The sequence below is a fragment of the Rattus norvegicus genome, chromosome Y (genome assembly GCF_021556685.1).
Source record: "Rattus norvegicus strain SHRSP/BbbUtx chromosome Y, alternate assembly SHRSP_T2T, whole genome shotgun sequence".
Taxonomy (NCBI): Eukaryota; Metazoa; Chordata; class Mammalia; order Rodentia; family Muridae; genus Rattus; species Rattus norvegicus.
In genome coordinates, this window is record NC_141555.1 from 35,437,864 (window position 1) to 35,451,466 (window position 13,603).

The 13,603-nt window shown below is 37.7% G+C and overlaps 1 long non-coding RNA gene across 1 annotated transcript; it reads left to right on the forward strand.

Annotated features, from left to right (window-relative positions):
* The first annotated feature begins 643 nt into the window (after positions 1–643).
* LOC147998010 (uncharacterized) lies at positions 644–8,935 on the forward strand. Its single transcript, XR_015647438.1, has 3 exons — positions 644–908; positions 2,192–2,250; positions 6,000–8,935. It is a non-coding gene; the product is annotated as an uncharacterized LOC147998010 (long non-coding RNA).
* The last annotated feature ends 4,668 nt before the right edge of the window (positions 8,936–13,603 follow it).

Below are 13,603 nucleotides of genomic sequence, written 5' to 3' on the forward strand. Positions count from 1 at the left end.
AATGTTAATATAGAAATATCCAATTAAATAAGCAATAAAATTTGCTAAAAATGAAAAAAATGGAAGAAATAAAAGAAAAGAAACTGCTAGCATATCTCACCTATTGACTCAGAAATGTAAAGGGTCACTGTAAGGAAATGGTAGTTAGAGTCATACTACTGAAAGACTGAGATGATGAAATCTCAACTAGAAGAACTTCTCTATCCCAGATATCAGTGTCAGACACAAACAGCACTATAGGGATCCAAAGCCTGAAGGAGTTTACTCTGAGCTGAAAATACAATACTTGTTCATCCCTTCTTCCTCAGGACCTTTATCTTCATGACAAAAAGAATAAAAGTCATGAGCTCTCAGGAAACAACTGTGCCCTTCCCAATATTGGCTTGTGGAATAAAGAAATGAATGATATAATGAATGATATAAACACTCTGACTTCCAGGAACCATAAGAACAGGGAAGTCCAGATGCTTCTGAGAGGCTCCCATCTCCTGATTCCCATATGTGGAAGACTCAGATCAAGGCTGTCTCTTCAGGGAACCCACTAAAAACCTACCCAGGACTAATTTAGCTCTCCAATGGACCACGTATTTCTTCCTTTTTTAACACCAAGACAGAAGGTCATCTTCCTTCTTTCCACCTCTGATCTCTTCATCCTCCTTTTCTCCCTCAAAAATGGCTGTTCACTCTGAATTAAAGGCCAATTAGTAAGCCCTAGAGGTACTGAAGGAATATCTAAGAAGCAAGTGCTGTCACAACAACACTTATGACCTCACAGAAGGAGCTAGAGCTCTCAAGGTTACAAGAGATTTTTCAGGGAGGGACTAATGATGGTGTCACTGAGAACCTCCATATCCTACCTGCTGAACAGCTTTGCTTTCATTGACCAATTTTGAGAGTGCCTTTTCCAGGTGAGTCTTTTGTGACACAGTGGAAACCTTTACATACTATATCTCTCTAAATCTAGAGACTTCTCTTGTCTTCAATAGTGGTTACTTACTCTGAATGGAGAAAGTTGGTCAGGGGCTTGGCATGGGTAGAAATGATTTAGGAAAATAAAGTATAGGAGATTTTTCTAGATAATATTTTTATTCCGAGGTTCATTCCTGTGACATACAGTTCAATTTTCTAGGTTTTCTCTTTTTCCCGACAGGCAGTATTTTCCGTATAGGCCATTAATTTATTGAATATTATATTACACAAATGTGATCATGTTCTAGTTTTATTTTCTTGCATAGTGCTGAAAAAATGATACCCAATACTGTATTAGAACAAATATTACATAGTACACCTAAAGAAATCAAATTCCTCCCAAGGCCAACGTAACATCATAAGTAATCAATTTCAATTTACAGAGAAATGTTTAAATATTGTATTATTTATCTTTAACAGTAACTCAAGAATCTTTAAAAAAACAGAAATCTAAATATCTGTATAAAAATGTCATATCTGCTTTAAATGATCAGAATGCACATCTGTGATTGGCAATCCTTATTAAAACCTATCAGGAACTGAGGCTAAACCTGGGACAGAAATCAGTCATCAACAGTTCAGCCTTTGTGACAGTCACACCATTAGCCTGTGCCGCCATTGTTCTTGATCCCTGACCTTAAAACGTCCCAGCCTTTCCAAACCTCAAACTGTTACATAAATTTTTTATTACCTCAGAGTCAGTAGGGACAACATCTTAGTCAGCTTCACAAGCAATTTACTTTTCCAAATGTGTTTTAAGGTTGGCGGTCGTCGCTGACCATTCTACATTTCCTCGGGCAATGATGGAAGCACTGATCTGCCCCAGAGGCAAATCCTAAAAGATCTTGACCACTGTTATTGCAAATACCAATGGTGCTGCCCTCTGAGTGGTGTGAAGCTCCATGAGGATTTTCATGCACTTCTTAGATTAAGAGAGATATTAGTGCAAAAACCGAGTGACACTCTGCATGAAGTCCTCGTTGGGTTCCTGACTCTCCAAGGTCCAACGGGACTGGGGGGAAGAGTGGGCCATACTGCAGGAGTTCTAAAGCTGTGCGCCATTCCTCCTTCACAGGCCTTGGCCATACTCCATTTCAGAACAAAATTTGAACCATGCTTTTAACCTGGATAGAATTTCAAATACTATACTGAGTAGGAAGTGTGGGCATCCTTACATTGTCCTTAACTTTAATGGAATTTCTTTATGTTTCTTTCCATTTAGGTTGATGTTGCGTGCTGGCTTGCTGTCCATTGCTTCTATTTTGTTTCTGCATAGGACTGGTATCACTGATCACTCTGATGCTTTTAACATGAAGGGGGGGTTGGAATATTTTTGCAAGCTTTTTCATCACCTAATGAGATTATTATGTGATTTTTTTCTTTCAGTCTCATTATATAGTAGATTATATTGATGAATTTTAAGAAATTGAACCGTCCCTGCCTCCCACTAGATATTAATAATTACATAGCATAACCAACAGAAGGGATCTCATATTCTCACGCATACTCTTACAGCTCTCCAAAAAAAACAAAAACAAAAACATGCAAACAAAAAAATCATGCACCCTACAGAACAGATCTAATACTCACAAAAACACTCAAACATCCCAATCGAAAAAACAAAAACCAAAAAACATGCAAGCAAAGAAAAATCACTGCTCCTGTAACATCAAAATAGCATGAACTAAATATCACTTCTCATTAATACCTTTAAGCATTAATGGCCTCTACTCAGCAGTAAAAGGACACAGGCTAATACAGTGGATTTAAAAACAGGATCCATCCTTCTTTTGCACTCAAGTAACACAATCTAGCAACCGAGATAGACACAACCTCAGACTAAGGAATCGGCAAAGTTTTCCAAGCAAATGGACACAAGAAACAAGATGGTGTAGCCATTCTAACATCCGGCAAATCAGACTTTCAACCAAAAGTAATCAAAAGAGATGGGGAAGGACAATTCTTATGCTTCAGAAGAAAAATCCACCAAAATGTCATCTCAGTTCTGGATGTCTATGTGTCAAAGACAAAAGCAGCAACATTGGTGAGAGAAATATTCCTGAAGCTTAAATATCACATTGAACCTCAAATATTAATAGTGGGGAACATCAATGTCCCACTCTCACCAAGGACAGGCCATTGAGACAGAAACTAAAAAAATATAAATGATGTAACTAATACGGGGTTCAATTAGATTGACCTCAATGATATCTACAGAATAGTTTACTCGAACACAAAAGTACACTCTTTCTTTTCAGTACCTCATGGAACCTTATCATAAACTGACCATGTTCTCCCACTCTAAACAAGCCAGAACAGATACAGAAAGACTGTGCTAACCATTGGATCTTTTCAGATCACCACGGATTAAAACTGGACTTCAACAATAAGAAAAAGTGTATGAACTCATTGAAATTAAATAGCTCGCAACTGAAAAACAACCAGTTCCGAGAAGACATGAAAAACAAAAAGGGTTCCTAGAATTTAATGAAAATGAAGGCACAGCTTCTTCAAACTTAAGGGACATAAGGAAAGTAGTGCTAAGAGGAACTTGCATATTCAGCACTGGGCACTTTCATAAAGAAACCGGAGAGACCACACACTAGCAACTTCACAGCACACCCTAAATCTCTAAAATAAAAAGAAGCAAATACATATTAAAGGAGGAGACAGCAAGAAATGATCAGACTCGGGGTGAAAGTGATCCATCAGAAACAAAGAGAATACAAAGATCAAAAAAAAAAAAAAAAACCCAAGAGTTGGTTCCTTGGAACATCAACCTGACAGACAAACACACAGACAGATAATCTAATAGGTTGAGAGAAATCATCCAAATAACAAAAACAGAATTGAACCAGGGAGCCGTATCAATGGACACTGATGAAAGTCACAGAATCTTTAGGTCTCACTTCAATTACCTGCTGTCTCAAAAATTAGAAGCTCTGAACAAAGTGAATGATTGTGTAGACTGATTACACTGATCACTGGTAAATTCTGGTAGGATAAACTATGTAAATAGCTCTATAACAACTAAAGAGACACAAACAGTAATTAAGTTTACCCACTGAAACAGCCCCAGGGCCAGATTGAGTACAGACTCCTACCAGATTTTCAAAGAATTCTCAACCTACTCCAAAAACAGAAACAGGAGGAAAATAGCCAAACTGATTCCATGTCACCACTGTCACCCTGACACCTAAATCACAAACGACTCAACAAAAGAAGAATTTCAGACGAATTTCCCTTACGAACATTGGTGGAAAAATTACTAGGTAAAATGTTCCAAAATAATATCCAAGGGCATATCAAAACCGCCATTCAGTGCCATCATGTAGGCTTCCTCTTGAGGTTGCGGGAGTGGATCAATCTAGGAAAACCCATCAAAGTGATCCACCATATAAGCAAACAAAACTGAAAAAAAATATTCTACCCTCAGGATTTCCCATTAACATGCGAGCTCACTTGGAGTTAACTTTGTGGATGTTGCATAGCATGCAGTATATTTATGTGTGTGTGTGTATATACATATATATAATATTATATAATAAATTAATATATTAAATTATTATATACTAACATTATAATAATATAAGTAATATTAATATACTATATTAACATTTTAAATTGTTATATATCAAAGTTATGCTAATATATAATAAATATTACTCTAGTATATTAATATATTGAATTATATTATTATAATAAATAATAAATAAAGATATAGTACATTAATATATTAAATTATTAAATATTAATATCATGATTCAATATAATTAATATTTATATATTATGTTAGTATATTAAATTATTATATAGTAATAATACTATACCTCTCTTACCCTATTCTGACTCTCTACCTAACCCCATCCTCCACCCTCCATTATCAAATTTCCTCTCTGGCTCCCTGTCATAGGCTCTAGCATTTACTGAACAATTAAAATAGACAGAAGGTTCATATGCGATCTCCTTAATACATGATAGAGGTCTAGTTAGAGGCATCCTCCTTTGAGGAAGCTGATAAATATAAGGATACAAATACCGTTTGCCGGGGAAGATCAAAACTGAATAATGACATTGCATATCTATTCAGTGGATTCTGAAAGAACGAGGAATATTCTTCCTATAGACCTAGCTGTACTACTCCTGGCCTTATGTCTGAAAAGACATCTGCCATACCGCAAAGACACGTGCTCCATCATGTTCCTAGCTTCATTCTTCATAATGAGTAGAAAATAGAAATAACCGAGATGCCCCTCAATGAAAGAATGGCTACAGAATATGTGGTTCATTTACACTATGGAATACTACGCAGCTATGAAAAATAAGGACATTGTGAAGATGCGGTCAAGTAGATGGAATGGGAAAGTATTGTTCTGAATGAGGTAACTGAGACCCAAAATAACATGTACATGATTAAATTTAAGTGATTAAAAGACGGTATTAGCCATAAAGTACAGAATTCACACGCTGCGATCTACAGAACCAAAGAGGCTAAACATGAAGAAAGATCCAAGAAAAATGCTTTGATTTCACTCAGAAGGAGGAATAAAATAATGAGAGGAGGCAGATGGAAGGAAAGGATTGGGTGGCTGAGGGGATGGGAAGGGATATGGGGTTTGAGAATCATTTCTTGGGAGAGGCGTGCAAAAGGGACAGAGAGCCAAGAGAATAAACTGAAATCAGTGACTGTCCAGGGTTGGTGCTATCTCTATGATTTGCCTGCAATCTGGGATGGGTGAGGCTACCCTGGCATCGATGAGGGTGACTTTAGCTGAGACTCGTAGCAATGGGGATACAGATACTGAAATGTTCACTTTCCGTAGCCACGGAGGACCTATGGTGGAAGGTTAAGGACACAAACCACCCCCCAAATTTTGACCCAGAAATTGCCCCCTCTATAAGAAACACAGGGACAGAGATGGAAGAGGAAATGAGGGAATGGTCAAAGGATAAGTGGCCGGATGTGAGACTTATCCTATGGGCAGACGGCAAACCCTGACATTATTAATGGTCTTTTCTTGTGTTTGCAGACAGGAGGGTAGCATTATTTTCCTCTGGAAGGCACAATGGAGCAGCCGACTGAAACAGCTGCACAGATGCACGGCCAAACATTGGATGGAGCTCAGTGAGTTCCACTGGAGAGCTGAGGGAAGGGCTGGAGAAGCAGAGGAGCTTAACGGGTTTCACGATATTCCATGACAAAACCAAATTTACACAGTATCGTTCCACATATCCAGTCCTACAAAGGATAATCAATGGCAAAGTCCAACACATTGTGGCAAGTAAAACCATAGATAAAGAAAGAAATTAAACTTTTCTCAACAAAACAGAGAAGAGAAGCACACAAACATAAACTAACTTCAAATTATGAAAAAACAGAAAGCAACCATCACTATTCCTAAATATCTCTAAACATCAAAGAACACAATTGCCCCCTAAAAAGACACAAATTAGCAAACTGGATATGGAATGAGGACCCAGCATTTTGCACTACAGGGAACACAGCTCAGAGAAAAAGACAGACATTACCTCAGACTCCATATTTACACAATGTATGGAGAAGAGTAAATATCCCCTTTCTCCACAGGGGACTCTAGGTCATACTGTCCAAAAGGAGAGGCTCCAAAATTTTCACATGTACATCAGAGAAGCTAGAATTTTCCAAAACTAAGCAGGATTCTCTGAGTAGTACTCTATCTCATTAAGAGACGGTGGGACAAGAAACATCTACTAAAGGAATTCTACCCACAGCCACATCTTAGAAACGGCTGGTTGATGTGACACATATACAAAAGATTTTCTTGGACATATTCCATCTGTAGAGAACATTATGGATCCAACTGTATGTGAACCAGGAGTGGTGGAACATGAAATGCAAACACTAGTGGCTGTAGCATCCTTGATATCTGAGGAAATTGATTCCTTGTTTTCCATTTGTGCAAAAGAATGCATATGACCTCTGCAGGTTTCACGGGGGACTATTTGAACTTCCTTATCTCCTCAAGATCAGGCCATCTTCCCCAAATACAGAAGATGCTACGCACTCTTCCAAATATGAACAAATGGTTGCCAGTCCTTTTTTATACCCAAAATCGGGCCCAAAACATCTGCAAAGTACATCAAAGACTTTGGATTTTACCTTATATTCTGAAGGGGTCTTGGACCCTGTTTTGCCTACCAGTCAGGCTTTGGAACCTGCCACTTCTACACAGAACTCTATTTCCACTTCTCCAGCAGAAGAAATATTTTTTTGGAACTTCCTCAATTACACAAAAATATCTAGAAACATCCATATCTGATCATGAGGCTCTCAGCCCTCTCACATATGTCCATGATGCTCTAGGAGAGGTCACATCTTCTGAGGTAGTTCTAATACCTACCCCCCATTCTGATATCACAGTCAGCATTTCTAAACATATACACAGTACATTAAGACCTTCCTCATCTGAGAAGGATGTCTTAGGATCTACTGCATCTGAAAAACATGCTTTACAACTATCTCCATCTACCCAAGTAGATTTATTTCACATGTCCACTCTTGGGAGAAATACTCAACATTCTCCCTCTACCAAATTGGACCACAGGCATCCAGTTTCTAGAAACAAAGGGTTAAGATTTGAACCTTCTGATGGACTCTTGAGAAATTTCTCCTCTAAGGAACAGTTTCAACATTACCCCTTCTGCCAAAAGGGATCCTTTGCCATCTTCTGCTGCCAAAGAGACACCAAAAGCTAGAATATTCCTCACGTGAGTCCCACACGTTCTCCATCTGTCCAAAGGGTCTTGAAATTTTCCAAAAATGATGAAGGAATTGTGAAAATCTGCCAATCCTTACAAGGGCATGCTGGATATACCATATTGTCCCAGGATGCTCAAGTACCTCTGCCTTCTACCAAAAAGGCATGTACACCAATCTGCCCTAGGGTTTCAGGGAATTTCTTCACCCCTCTCTAGGGTTCCAGAAAGTGTTCTCCATCCTCAAAGTAATTTGTCATTGTGAAAATTATACTCCAAAATACAATAACACTTTTTATATTTCCAAAGGTATGATGGAAAGTCCACATCGAAAAAAAATCATTTAGACCTTGTGCTATTAGCCCAAGTATATCAGAAAAATTCCATGTCCTCTAAAGCATCAAAAAAATCAATCTGGTTCTATGACTCTTCCTGGGAAAAATTTACCATCAGCAATAGCATCCCCAGGACCATCAAAATCTAAAAAGGGGTATCTAGAATATTTATCATCTGCCCAAAGGTCTTTAGGATGTTCAGCAACTTCTCCATGAGCTTGGTTAACCCATAGAACAAAAGAACTAAAGCCATCTTCCCAGAGTGTTTTCACAAGAACCACATAGTTTTTCTTTTCTTTTATGCAAAGACATAAGGCCAGCTTCCTTCTCCCCATCTCTATTCTCTTTACCCTCTTTCTTCTCCCTCCCAAATGGCTGTTTACTCTAAATTAGATGCCAATTAGTAAACCCTAGAGGTACTGAAGGAATATCCGAGAGACAGTTGCTGTCAGGACAATGCTAGAAACATCACAGAACCAGTTAGGGCTCTCCAGGATACAAGAATATTTAAGGCAGGACCCAATGATGATGTCAGTGAGAACTTCCATGGCCTACCTTTTAAACAGCTTTCCTTACATTGACCAATTTCGAGGGTGTCTTTTCCATGACTGTCTCCTGTGACACAGTGGAAACCTTTACATACTACATCTCTCCAATGCTAAGTACTTCTATTGTTTCATTAGGGGTTACATTCTCTGAATGGAGAAAGTTAGTTAGGGGCTTGGCATGGGAAGAAAAGATCTAGGAACATGGAGTGGAGGAGATTCTTCTGGATAATAATTTTATTCCCAGGTCCATTCCTGTGACATACACTTCAATTTCCTAGGTTTTCTCTGTATCTCCAAAGCAAGTATTTTCCCTACAGACCTTCAATTGAATAAATATTGTATTAACTATTTTGTCTACATTCCTTGAGAGGGGACGTTATACATATTCCTGAATGTGTACTCAAAAATTCTGTTTTCCAATTCAATATTGGCAATGACTTTGTCAACAAAGGGGGCAGAGCTAGAGAGTGAGTATAAGAGTGTAAATACTGTGTACCTTCTTCAAATGATAAACTCCCAAACACTTATTTTATCCAAAAATTTCCAGACATCATTAAAGCAAAGGAAAGCATGGACTATAGAATTTGGTTCCCTTGTCCCATTTGATATCAGTTCTGCATTATCTACCTTACTATGTTCCCATGACAAGACTTGAAGGTTTTTGATGTTTTACCCTGATCCTTTCTTCAGGCCAAACATAAGATTCAGGAGGATGTGCAGGATGAGGAATAGAGTGTGGTCCAGTGAAACCTCAGCTTCATTAGGTTCATAAGAACAGGAGAGAGTCTATATAGAACTGTCATTTGTGGATTCTACTTTCTTGATCTTGTATCCCAGAATCCATGTTAAAATTCCATCTAACTTCGTAGCTATAATTTACATATATATATATATATATATATATGTACATATATATATGTGTGTGTGTATATACATATAAATGTGTGTATATAGATGATATAGATATATATTTGTATATATAGATGATATGTAGATATATAGATATATAGATAAACAGATATACAGATATAGATATGTAGATATATAGTTTTATATATATATGGATATATAGATATATAGATATACAGATTATAGATATGGATATAGATATAGATATAGATAGATATATTAGCCACCAAAATAGATAAGATGGATGAATCTTAGAATTGCATGATTAGAAGAAACAAATATAGGTCTTTCCTGAGAGACATAGTTAGAGCATGTCAAATACAGAAATGAATGTTAGTGGCAAACCAGTAAACTGAAAACCCATTTGTTGTTGGTAGATTTTGTGAAGGGTTACAACAGCTGAAGGACCTTTTAATCCTATAAGGAAAACCATGCCATCGAACCAGAGTTTTCTGGTTGTATACAAATATTGAAAGATTGTACATGGATAGAACTATGGCTCCCACTTCATATGTAGTGGAGAATGGTTTTGATTTGCACCAATGGAAGGAGATGCCCTTGGTCTAAACTAGGTTTTATTACCAATTCAAGGGAATTTCAAAGAGCAATAAGAGGGATTATACAAGACGGGTAGGGGGACTGGTTAGGGATCTTATGGACAGGAAACTGGGAAAGGCAAACATATTTGAAATGTAAATATGGAAAATCAAATTAAAAAAGCAAAAAAAAATCTTGCTAAAAATAATAAATATTAAATAAGTTAAAGATAAGAAAACTGCCTTCTAATCATACATATTGAATGAGAAATTTAAAGGGTCACAATCAGGCAATGACAGTCAGAGTAATCCTAGTGAAAAGACTGATATGATGTACTATAAACATGTCTAACTCCCAAATACCAGTATCAGACACAAACTGCACCATAGGTAATCCAATAATTAAGGAGTTTACTCTGAGCTGAGGACACAATAATTTTCTTTCAATTCTTCTTTAGGACCCTTTTCTTTTGGGCAAAAAAATAAAAGGCATGAGCTCTAAGGAAAAGGACAGTGCCCTACTCAACACCTGGCTTTTGTGATAAATATATTAATGATATAAACTCTCTGAGCTCAAGGAATCACTAGAAGCAGGGACGTCCAGTTAGTTTTGACAGGTTCTAAGCTCCTGAACCCATGTGTGGAAGGATCAGATCAGTTGTATCTCTTCAACGTACCTACTCAACTCCTACCAAAGACTCAGTGAGATTTCCCAGGGTCAAAATGTTTCTTCCTTTTTCTTATACCAAGACAGAAGGCCATATTCTTTCTCCCCATCTCTGAGCTTTTCATCCTCTTTGTTCTCACTCCCAAAATGCTGTTTGCTCTGAACTAGAGGCCAATTACTAAATCCTATAGGTACTGAAGGAATATACGAGAGGCATTGCAGACATGACAACATGATATTACAGGAGAAACTAGGGATGTCCAGGATACAAGAGATTTTTTCATGGATGGCCTAATGATGATATAACTGAGAATTTCCATGGCCTACCTCTAAACAGCTTTCTTTACATTGAGCAGTTTCGAGAGTGCCGTTTCCAGGTATGTCTCCTGTGACACAGGGGAAAACTTTATTACTCCATCTCTATAAAGCTAGAGACTTCTCTTTTCTTCCATAGTGGTTACATGCTCTGAATGTAGAAAGTTAGTCAGGGTCCTGGTATGGGTAGAAATGATCTGGGAACTTGGAGAGGAGGACTTAATTCCAGGTCCATTCCTGTGATACACTGTTCAATTTTCTAGTTTTCTCTGCCTTGTATAGCCCAGTATATTCCCTACAGACCTTTAGGTGATTGAATATTGTATTTCACTTATCATTTGTACATTCCTTGATAGGGGACTTTATAAATATTCCTGAATGTGTACTCAAAAATCCTGTTTTACTATGCCATTTTCTGCAATGATTTTGGCAATGACGTGGGCCCAGCTATAGAGTGAGTATATCAGTGCAAATACTGTGTACCTATTTTAAATGATAAAGTCCCAAATCCTTATTTTATCCAAAGAGTACCAGACATCAATAAAGCAAACGTCCACATGGACTATACATTTCTGTTCTCTAGTCATATTTGATATCGGTACCACACGATCTACCTTACTGTGTTCCCATGGCCAGACTTGAAGGCTGTAGATGTGTTATCATGATTCTTTCTTAAGGCAAAATATAAGAAACAGGAGCATGGATGAGTTTACTCTGAGCAAGAGACACAATACTTTTCCTTTCTTTCTTCTGTAGGTCCTTTTTCTTCTTGTGAAAAAGAATAAAGGTCATTTGCTCTCAGGAAAACAACAGTGCCCTTCCCATCACTTGGCTTTTGCAATAAAGATATGAATGATATAAACTCTCTGAATTCCAGGAACCATAAGAACAGAGAAGTCCGGATGCTTCTGAGAGGACCCCAGTTCCTGATTCCCATATGTGGGACGCTCAGATCGATGCTATCTGTTAAGCAATACTACTCAAAACCTACCGAGGCATCACTGGGCTTTCCCAAGCACACATATTTCTTCCTTTTTTTTTTTGACCAAGACAGAAGGGCAGCTTTCTTCTCCCCATTTCTGATCTCTTCATCCTCTTTGTTCTAACTCCCAGATGGCTGTTTACTTTGAATTAGATGCCAATTACTAAACCCTAGTGGTACTGAAGGAATACCTGAGAGGCAGATGCAGACTTGACAACACTAGAGACATCAAAAAAGAAGATAAAGCTCTCCAGGTTACAAGAGATTTTTCAGGCAGGGCCTAATGATGATGTCTCTGAGAACTGCCATGGCCTACCTGCTAAACAGCTTTCCTTACATTGATCAGATTTGAGGGTGCCCTTTCCTGTTATGTCTCCTGAGATTCAGTGGAAATCTTTATGTACTCCATCTCTCTAAAGCTAGACACTTCTCTTTGCTTTATTAGTGGATACATGCTCTGAATGGAAAAAGTTAGTCAAGGGCTTGGAATGGGTAGAAAAGATTTTGTAACATGGAGTGGAGGAGATTCTTCTGGATATTAACTTTATTCCCAGGTACAATCTTTGAAATACAGTACAATTTTGTAGGTTTTCTCTATTTCCCAAAGGCCAGTATTTTCCCTACTGACCTTCAATTGAATGAATATTGTATTTCACTTTCTTAATGTACATTTATCGATATGGGACTTAATATATATTGCTGAATGTGTACTCAAAAATTGTTTTCCAATTCCATTTTCTGCAAAGATTTTGGCAAGAAAGTTGGCCCAGTTATAGAATGAGTATAACAGTGTAAATATTGTGTAGCTACTTGAAATGATAAACTCCCAAGTCCTTATTTTATCCCAAAATTACCAGATATCAGTAAAGCGAAGGCCAACATGGACTATAGAATTAGGTTCTCTAGTCCCATTTGATATCTGTTCTGTGTTATCTACCTCACTGTTTTCCCATGGCCAGACTAGAGGGTTGTGGATGTTTTACCATGATTTTTTCTTGAGGAATAATAAGATAGAAGAGGAAGGACTGTGAGAGGAATGGCTTGAGGTCCACTGAAACCTCAAATTCAATAGGTTCATAAGAACAGGAGGGAATCTATTTGGCATTGTCCTTTGTGGATTCTACATTCTTGACTTAGTTACACAGAATCCATATGAAAATTCCCCCTACCCAAGCAGCAGAAGGAGCCACCTACATATATATCACCAAAACCTGATAAGATTGATGAAGCTAAGAAGTGCTTTCTGCCAGGAACCAAATATAGATTTTTCCTCAGAAACACAGCTAGAGCATATTATATACGGAAGTGACTGTATTCTTGTAAAACTATAAAAATAAAAAGTAAATTTTTGTTTTATCCTGCTAACTCTGGCACTGAAGTGTCTGAAATTCTCTGCTAGATATCTTGGCATAAACACCTTCCCAGTCCTCAGCTACACAGTGTTTCATGCCGTCACACACTCTCCCATACTCAAACCCTCACATAAAAAACACACAGCACAATAATCTTTGATTTAGTTGATTAGATATATTTGCCCACTTAAACACACCACGTAGGGTACTACCCATCCCTTGTGAATATTAAAAACGACTTGTAAATACACAGAG